Genomic DNA, 9,843 nt, shown 5'->3' with positions numbered 1-9,843 from the left:
TCCTCAGTCCTTCTGTCCCTGAGCTCCAGCGCCCAAGCTTCTAGCTTTTCCCTCAACCGAGAAATCACTCCAAAAATGTCCGGATCCGGAGCTGGGGGTAAGTGGATGGCCTCCTCTGTCAAGAAGAAGGATATCAAGGCGCTCCGGGAGGCTGGATATCTAGCCAAGGAGATCGCTCACCGACTCCCGGATAAGGGACAGATCGTCCCTACTCCAGAGCCCCACGAGAGGGTTGTTTTCCTCACGCATTTCATCCGCGGGATGGGTTTCCCTCTCCACCCATTCGTCCGTGGACTGATGTTTTACTACGGGCTAGACTTCCATGACCTAGCCCCCAACTTCATCCTCAACATCACGACATTCATTGTCGTGTGCGAGGCCTTCCTACGCATCCCGCCTCATTTCGTCCTATGGTTGAAGACCTTCAACGTGAAGCCGAAGGTGGTGAGCGGCCAACAGGCAAAGTGCGGAGGCGCTATGGTGGGGAAGATGCCCAACGTCACCTGGCTCGAAGGCTCATTCGCGGAGATGGTGAAAGGGTGGCAATTGGGATGGTTCTATATCACCGAGCCACGCGACGCCAACTGGGTGGCAGCCCCCGAATTCAGATCTAGATTCCCGATGCGGCTCACCTCCTGGCAAGAGAGAGGCCTAACCTGGGGTCCCTCGGACGAACTGACTGGGCTCCAGACGTGTGTCTAGAATATGATGGATAGGAAGATCAAGCTCGTCAATGTGATCCAGGTCATGCTCATTCGTCGGGTTCTTTCGTGCCAACGCCGGACTTGCTATTTGTGGGAGTACGATCCGGCCAAGCACCAGACGCTACAAGAGCTCTTCGGCACAACGCACGAAGAAATCTTGCTCTTCAAGGCCGGCGAGACGCCACCGCCCACGACCAGAGATCGCGGGCTTAGCTTAAAACGCCAGGCTAACCCGGTAAGCTCTTCTAATGTTTTCAAGGCGTACCCTTCACTAGCATATTTTGAGAAAAAAAAGCCTAAGCCTTCCTACCCGTGTTTTCAGGCCTGGATCAAGATAGTAGAGGGGATTAATAGCCCGGCTCCGCTGCCCGAAGACCAAAATTCCCATTGCTGACGAAAATGCTTTTTCCAGCACCTTATGAGGTGCCGGAGAAGACGACCAAGAAAGCGGCCAAAGGGGCCAAGAAGGGCCTTCGCCGAAAAGGTGCTCTAGACATGATGTCCGAAGACGAGACTTCCTCTTCGTCCGCTGACGATGATGACGAAGAGGAAGAAGAAAGCGACTCCCCACCTGAAGTGGGGAGGAAGAAGAGAGAGGCCTCCACAAATCCGGAGGCGAAAGCGCCTAAAAGGGTTAGAGGTTCCCATGCGGATAACTCCGTGTGGGATGTGGACAGCAGTTCGGAGCAACCTCGCCGTACCAAGCCTCAGGCCGCCTCGTAAGCACCAGGATCCGAAAACATCTAGCTTTCCCGGTTTGTAATATTGATATACCTTAAACCTTGTTATTGCAGTCCAGCGCGCGATGGCTCCCCGCAATCTTTGTCAGAGGGATCGCTAGACTCAAAGGATATGGCTAGCATGTCTCCGCCACCTGCTCATTCCGTCTCTCCGAAGGGTGACGACGAGGTGGTGTCGCAAAAGACCTTCCCCGACCGGTGGGGCTTAGAGAGATCATCGGGGTGGTGCCCCAGGACGATTGCTCACTTGCCGGACGCATGGGGGAAAATCCCCTGTGAGGACCGGTGACGGGGGCCGGGTTCCCTTCGGACCTGAGCCGGATACCATTCCGGAGACCTATGCGGCTCCGGAGTCCAGCGAACGGCATGCTCCGAAAGGAGGGAGTGTGCCTGTTCCGCCGGTGACCTCTATCCAACTAGAGGCACCGGATAACCTGCTGGAGGCGCTACGAGGCGCCTCTATTGTGGATGCACACCACGCCCTTATGGGCATGGTAATAGAGAAGGTCCAGTTCGTGAAAAGCGGACTGACCGAAGCCTGCACTAGCCTTCTATCAGGCTTTGAGGTAAGTAATGCGTTTGTAGGAAGAATATCACAGTATAGACAGTAGCCCCTGATGCTCTGTTTGGTGTTCGGAAAGAAGAAGCCGAACAGAGGGTCGAAAAGAAATATCACAGGAGTCTAACATAAGTTGTCTTTGTGAATAAGCAGGTGTCGTTGCAGGCTGCCACCGCTCATGCTGCAGAGGTCTCCAGACTGAAGCGGAAACTGGAGCGGGCCGAGGAAGAGCACGGCCTCGTAAAGAAGCAGCTAGAGGATAGCCAAGGTATGTGCTGATCTGCTGGTACCTTTTAAGAAAAAAATGAAAAGTCCATCCAGACTGAGTTGTCGTGAACTTTATTAGGGGCCATGACCGAGGTGGCAGCCCTCAAGAAGGCATTGGCCGAGGCCGAGGACAAAGCGGCCAAGGAACGTGCCGCGCGTGAGAAGCACGAGGCCCGGGTCGGCGAGGCGCAGCAACAGCTCTAGGACGCGATCAAGAGATTTGAGTCCTTGGAGCACGATTGTAAGGCGCAAGAGTCCGAACCGGCGAAGGCCCGCCAGAGTGCAAAGGATGCATGAGCCGAAGCCCAGAACGCCCTCCAGGAGATTCAGGCGGCCAAGGAGATTGCGGCGGGTAATTCTTTCACCATGCAAAGCAAGTATGTAAAAGAAACGTTCCATGTACTTATCCGAATTCGGGTTTTCCGGGGGCGTTTGCGGATCTGCTGCGCAGTATATCGGATTGATAACCCACAAGTATAGGGGATCGCAACAGTTTTCGAGGGTAGAGTATTCAAGCCAAATTTATTGATTCGACACAAGGGGAGCCAAAGAATATTCTCAAGTATTAGCAGCTAAGTTGTCAATTCAACCACACCTGGAAACTTAATATCTGTAGCAAAGTATTTAGTAGCAAAGTAATATGATAATAGCGGTAACGGTAGCAAAAGGTAACAGTAGTAAAAGTAATGTTTTTGGTATTTTGTAGTGATGATAACAATAGCAACGGAAAAGTAAATAAGCGGAGAACAATATATGGAAAGCTCGTAGGCAATGTATCGGTGATGGAGAATTATGCCGGATGCGGTTCATCATGTAACAATCATAACCTAGGGTGACACAGAACTAGCTCCAGTTCATCAATGTAATGTAGGCATGTATTCTGAATATAGTCATACGTGCTTATGGAAAAGAACTTGCATGACATCTTTTGTCCTACCCTCCCGTGGTAGCGGGGTCCTTACGGAAACTAAGGGATATTAAGGCCTCCTTTTAATAGAGTGTCGGAACAAAGCATTAACACATATTGAATACATGAACTCCTCAAACTACGGTCATCACCGGTAAGTATCCCGATTATTGTCACTTCAGGGTTAATGGATCATAACACATAATAGGTGACTATAGACTTGCAAGATAGGATCAAGAACTCACATATATTGATGAAAACATAATAGGTTCAGATCTGAAATCATGGCACTCGGGCCCTAGTGACAAGCATTAAGCATAGCAAAGTCATAGCAACATCAATCTCAGAACATAGTGGATACTAGGGATCAAACCCTAACAAAACTAACTCGATTACATGATAGATCCCATCCAACCCATCACCGTCCAGCAAGCCTACGATGGAATTACTCACGCACGGCGGTGAGCATCATGAAATTGGTGATGGAGGATGGTTGATGATGACGATGGCGACGGATTCCCCTCTCCGGAGCCCTGAACGGACTCCAGATCAGCCCTCCCGAGAGGTTTTAGGGCTTGGCGGCGGCTCCGTATCGTAAAACGCGATGAATTCTTCTCTCTGATTTTTTTCTCCCCGAAACCAAATATATAGAGTTGGAGTTGAGGTCGGAGGAGCTCCAGGGGGCCCACGAGGTAGGGGGCGCGCCCTAGGGGGGCAGGCGCGCCCCCCACCCTCGTGGACAGGTGGTGGGCCCCCTGGCCTTCATCTTTTGCAAGGATTTTTTATATTTTCTGAAAAGTTGTTCCGTGAACTTTCAGGTCATTCCAAGAACTTTTGTTTCTGCACATAAATAACACCATGGTAATTCTGCTGAAAACAACGTCAGTCCGGATTAGTTCCATTCAAATCATGCAAGTTAGAGTCCAAAACAAGGGCAAAAGTGTTTGGAAAAGTAGATACGACGGAGAAGTATCAACTACCCAAGCTTAAACCTTTGCTTGTCCTCAAGAAATTCAGTTGATAAACTAAAAGTGATAAAGAAAAACTTTTACAAACTCTGTTTGCTCTTGTTGTTGTAAATATGTAAAGCCAGCATTCAAGTTTTCAACAAAGATTATAACTAACCACATTCACAATAACGCTTAGGTCTCAAGTTTACTCATATCAATGGCATAATCAACTAGCGAGCAATAATAATAAATCTCGGATGACAACACTTCCTCAAAACAATCATAATATGATATAACAAGATGGTATCTCGCTAGCCCTTTTTGAGACCGCAAAACATAAATGCAGAGCACCTTTAAAGACCAAGGGCTGACTAGACATTGTAATTCATGGTGAAAGAGATCCAGTCAAGTCATACTCAATGTAAACTAACAGTAATGAATGCAAATGACAACGGTGCTCTCCAACTGGTGCTTTTTAATAAGAGGATGATGACTCAACATGAAAGTAAATAGATAGGCCCTTCGCAGAGGGAAGCAGGGATTTGTAGAGGTGCCAGAGCTTGGTTTTGAAATAGAGGTGAATAATATTTTGAGTGGTATACTATCATTTTCAACATAACAACCAAGAGATGGCGATATCTTCCATGCTACACACATTATAGGCGGTTCCCAAACAGAATAGTAAAGTTTATACCCCCCTTCCACCAACAAGCATCAATCCATGGCTTGCTCGAAACAACGAGTGCCTCCAACTAACAAGAGTCCCAGGGGGAGTTTTGTTTGCAATTATTTTGATTTGGTTTGCATAAAGCATGGGACTGGGCATCCCGGCGACCAGCCATTTTCTCGTGAGTGAGGAGCGGAGTCCACTCCTCTTGAGAATAACCCACCTAACATGGAAGATACGAACAACCCTAGTTGATAGATGAGCTATTCAAGCATACAAAACAGGATATGTATTTGAAGGTTTAGAGTTTGGCACATACAAATTTACTTGGAACGGCAGGTAGATACCGTATATAGGTAGGTATGGTGGACTCATATGGAATAACTTTGGGTTTTATGGAGTTGGATGCACAAGCAGTATTCCCGCTTAGTACAGGTGAAGGCTAGCAAAAGACTGGGAAGCGACCAACTAGAGAGCGACAACATTCATGAACATGCATTAAAATTAATCAACACCGAATGCAAGCATGAGTAGGATATAATCCACCATGAACATAAATATTGTGAAGGCTATGTTGATTTTGTTTCAACTACATGCGTGAACATGCGCCAAGTCAAGTCACGTAAATCATTTAGAGGAGGATACCACCCTATCATACCACATCACAACCATTTTAATAGCATGTTGGCACGCAAGGTAAACCATTATAAGCTCCTAGCTAATCAAGCATGGCACAAGAACTATGATCTCTAGTTGTCATTGCGAACATGTTTATTCATAATAGGCTGAATCAGGAACGATGAACTAATCATATTTACAAAAACAAGAGAGGTCGAGTTCATACCAGCTTTTCTCATCTCAATCAGTCCATCATATATCGTCATAATTGCCTTTCACTTGCACAACCGAACGATGTGAATAATAGTAGTAGTGCATGTGCATTGGACTAAGCTGGAATTTGCAAGCATTCAATAAACAGGAGAAGACAAAGCAATATGGGCTCTTTTGTCAGATCAACAATAATGCATATAAGAGCTAATTCGACAATTTAATCATGGTCTTCTCCTATCGACCCCCAAAGAAAAGAAAAGAAATAAAACTATTTACACGGGAAAGCTCCCAACAAGCAAAAGAAGAACAGGAAATCTTTTTGGGTTTTCTTTTTAATTACTACTACAAGCATGGAAAGTAAACTAATTAAAAGCTACAACTAATTTTTTTGGTTTTTCTTAAGGTTTATTAAACACACAAGAAGAAAGCATAAAAAGGAAAATAAACTAGCATGGATGATACAATGAAAAAGTATGAGCACCGACATCTGGCAATGAGTGTGTGAACATAAATGTAATGTCGGTGAGAAATACGTACTCCCCCAAGCTTAGGCTTTTGGCCTAAGTTGGTCTATGACCACGGTTGGCCTGGTGGATATCCATAGTAAAAGTTGGGGTCGTACTGAGATGCATCGGCTATCGCCTCCTGAGCTGCAGCATGGCAACGAGCGGCTCCGCCCTCCTCTCGTACTCATCTGCCTCCTCTCTGGTAATAACATATCTTCCTTTTGCCTGATAATCAAAGATGGCAGGAGCAGGGAGAGTAATATGGATAGCACGACATCTGTCAAAGATTAAACGATAGTGGAGAGGTGATTCATTCCTCTCGACAAACTGGTGGTGAATCATAGCATTAAAGTCTAGGTAAGTAGGAGGCAACTCAATATCATCTTCGCGTATGGCTACACCAAGAAAATTAGTTATGCGGGTTGCATAAATTCCACCAAAGAAATCTCCATTAAATCTATTAAGATGCAACCTATGTGCAACAATGGCTCCCAAATTATAAGATTTGTCTCCTAACACAGCACTCCTAAGAATACTGAGGTCAGGGACACACATGTGACATGCCTCATCTTTGCCATTAATGCATCTATCTATGAAGAGAGCAAAATAATGTATAGCAGGAAAGTGAATGCTCCCTATGGTAGCTTGTGTTATATCTCTAGATTCTCCCACAGTTATACTAGCAAGAAAATCTCTAAATTCAGATTTGTGAGGATCCCCGATACTACCCCATTGTGGAAGTTTGCAAGCAGTGGTAGAATCCTCTAAGTCTAGTGTAAGAATTTTCATAAAGATCAAACATGACAGTTGGAGAATTACGTGAAGATGAAAGTTCAAACCTCCTTACAAAGGAACTAATGAGATGGTGATACTGGCTGCACTTCTCTTCCTCGAAGCTCACAAGATCAGCGTTACGCAAATATGCGATAAATTCTTCCTTAATTCCCGCTCGATCCATAAAGTTTTCTGAAGGCCATTCACAAGGACGCACTGGAGCGTTTCTTGGTGGCTCTTCATCAGCATCACGCATTGCGAGCCTGGGTCCTTGCTTCCTTGAAGAACCACCTTGGAACATTTTCCTAAGCATATTTCTTCCTCTAAAATTTTTTGAAATTTTTTAGTAACTTCAAAATAAAAGTAAACCAAACTCAATAATATTGATAGCAACTACTCCTACAAGTGCCTAGGGCCTATATCATGCATCAAAATAACTTGGAACCATATCAATTTGACATGCAAGCTCAAGAACAGGGTCACCTAAGCAGCAAAAATTTGCAATGAATAAAGCACTAGAACAAAAACTAATTGGACCAATGAAGGAGTCACATACCAAGGAACAATCTCCCCAAGCAGTTTTGTGAGAGGTGCTTTGAGCAAGGAGATCGAAAATGGCAGCAAAATGAGCTAGAACTCGTGCTTGAGCTGGATATTCGTGTTTGTGGGAGGAAGAAGAAGTGTGTGGGTGCAGGAATAAGTGGAGGAGGGCCACCGTGGGCCCATGAGGCAGGGGGCACGCCCAGAGGGGTAGGGCGTGCCCTCCACCCTCGTGGGCAGGTGGGTGACCCCCCTGCTGTGTTCTCAGTGCCAAATATTCTCAAATATTTCAGAAAAAATCATATTTAAATTTCAGGGCATTTGGAGAACTTTTATTTTCGGGGTATTTTTATATTGCGCGGATAATCAGATAACAGACAAAAAAACTATTTTTATTTTATTTAATATAAATAACAGAACGTAAAAGGAGGGCACAGAAGGTTGTGCCTTCTAGTTTCATCCATCTCATGATCATCAAAAGGAATCCACTAACAAGGTTGATCAGGTCTTGTTAACAAACTCATTCCGAATAACATGGAACCGGAGAAATTTCGAATAACACTATGTTACCTCAACGGGGATATGCACATCCCCAATAATAAGAATATCATATTTCTTCTTGACAGTAGGAAGAGGAAATACAAAACCTCCAAATATAATCGATGGGATTTTTTCAATAGAGTTGATACTATGAACTTGAGGTTGTTTCCATGAAAAGTGTAATGTATGCTCATTACCATTAACATGAAAAGTGACATTGCCTTTAGTGCAATCAATAACAGCCCCTATAGTATTCAAAAAGTGTCTTCCAAGAATAATAGACATACTATCATCCTCGGGAATATCAAGAATAACAAAGTTCGTTAAAATAGTAACGTTTGCAACTACAACAGGCACATCCTCACAAATACCGACATGTATAGCAGTTGATTTATCAGCCATTTGCAAAGATATTTCAGTAGGTGTCAACTTATTCAAATCAAGTCTACGATATAAAGTGAGAGGCATAACACTAACATCGGCTCCAAGATCACATAAAGCAGTTTTAACATAGTTTCTTTTAATGGAGCATGGTATAGTGGGTACTCCTGGATCTCTAAGTTTCTTTGGTATTCCACCCTTAAAAGTATAATTAGCAAGCATGGTGGAAATTTTAGCTTCCAGTATCTTTCTTTTATTTGTAACAATATCTTTCATATACTTAGCATAAGGATTCATTTTGAGGATATCAGTTAATTGCATACGCAAAAAGATAGGTCTAATCATTTCGGCGAAGCGCTCAAAATCCTCATCATCCTTTTTCTTGGATGGTTTGGGAGGAAAAGGCATGGGTTTCTGAACCCATGGTTCTCTTTGTTTACTGTGTTTCCTAGCAACAAAGTCTTTCTTATCATAATGTTGATTCTTTGATTGTGGGTTATCAAGATCAACAGCAGGTTCAGTTTCTATATCATTATCATTACTAGGTTGAGCATCATCATGAACATTATCATTAACCTTATCACTAGTTTAAGGTTCATTACCAGATTGTGTTTCAGCATCAGAAATAGAAATATCATTTGGATTCTCAGGTGTTTCAGTAATAGGTTCCCTAGAAGCATGCAAAGTCCTATCATTTTTCTTTTTCTTCCTATTAGAAGGACTAGGTGCATCCACATTATTTCTCTAAGAATCTTGCTCGATTCTCTTAGGGTGGCCTTCAGGATACAAAGGTTCCTGAGTCATTCTACCAGTTCTAGTAGCCACTCTAACAGCATAATCATTTTTCTTACTATTCATTTCATCAAGCACTTCTTTTTGAGCTTTAAGCACTTGTTCTACTTGCGTGGTAACCATAGAAGCATGTTTGCTAACAAGTTTAAGTTCACCTTTAATATTAGCCATATAATCACCCAAGCGTCTAATCATATAAGCATTTTCTTTTAATTGTCTACCAAAATAAGCATTGAAGTCATCTTGCTTAAACATAAAGTTATCAAACTCATCCAAGCACTGACTAGCAATTTTAGTAGGAGGAACTCCAGCTTTATCATATTTATAGAGAGAATTTACCTTTACTACCTGTGTCGGGATATCGGGGTCAGAAGGTTCTTCAATAATTAAAGAATTGAGATCATAAGTTTCTTCAACAGGCGATGAATTAAGACCATGTATTTCTTCAATAGGAGGTAAATTCTTAACGTCTTGAGCTTTAATACCTTTTTCTTTCATAGATATCTTTGCCTATTGCATATCTTCGGGATTGAGGAATAGAACGCCTCCCTTCTTTGGAGTTGGTTTAAGAATAGGCTCAGTAATTGGAGCAGGAGCTGGCTCAGGAGGTGGCTCAGGAGGTGCCCAATTATTTTCATTTGTCAACATATTATTCAATAGAATTTCACCTTCATCCGGTGTTCTT

This window comes from Triticum aestivum, chromosome 3A (assembly GCF_018294505.1).
Source record: "Triticum aestivum cultivar Chinese Spring chromosome 3A, IWGSC CS RefSeq v2.1, whole genome shotgun sequence".
Lineage (NCBI taxonomy): Eukaryota > Viridiplantae > Streptophyta > Magnoliopsida > Poales > Poaceae > Triticum > Triticum aestivum.
Note: the sequence above shows the minus strand (reverse complement) of the source record.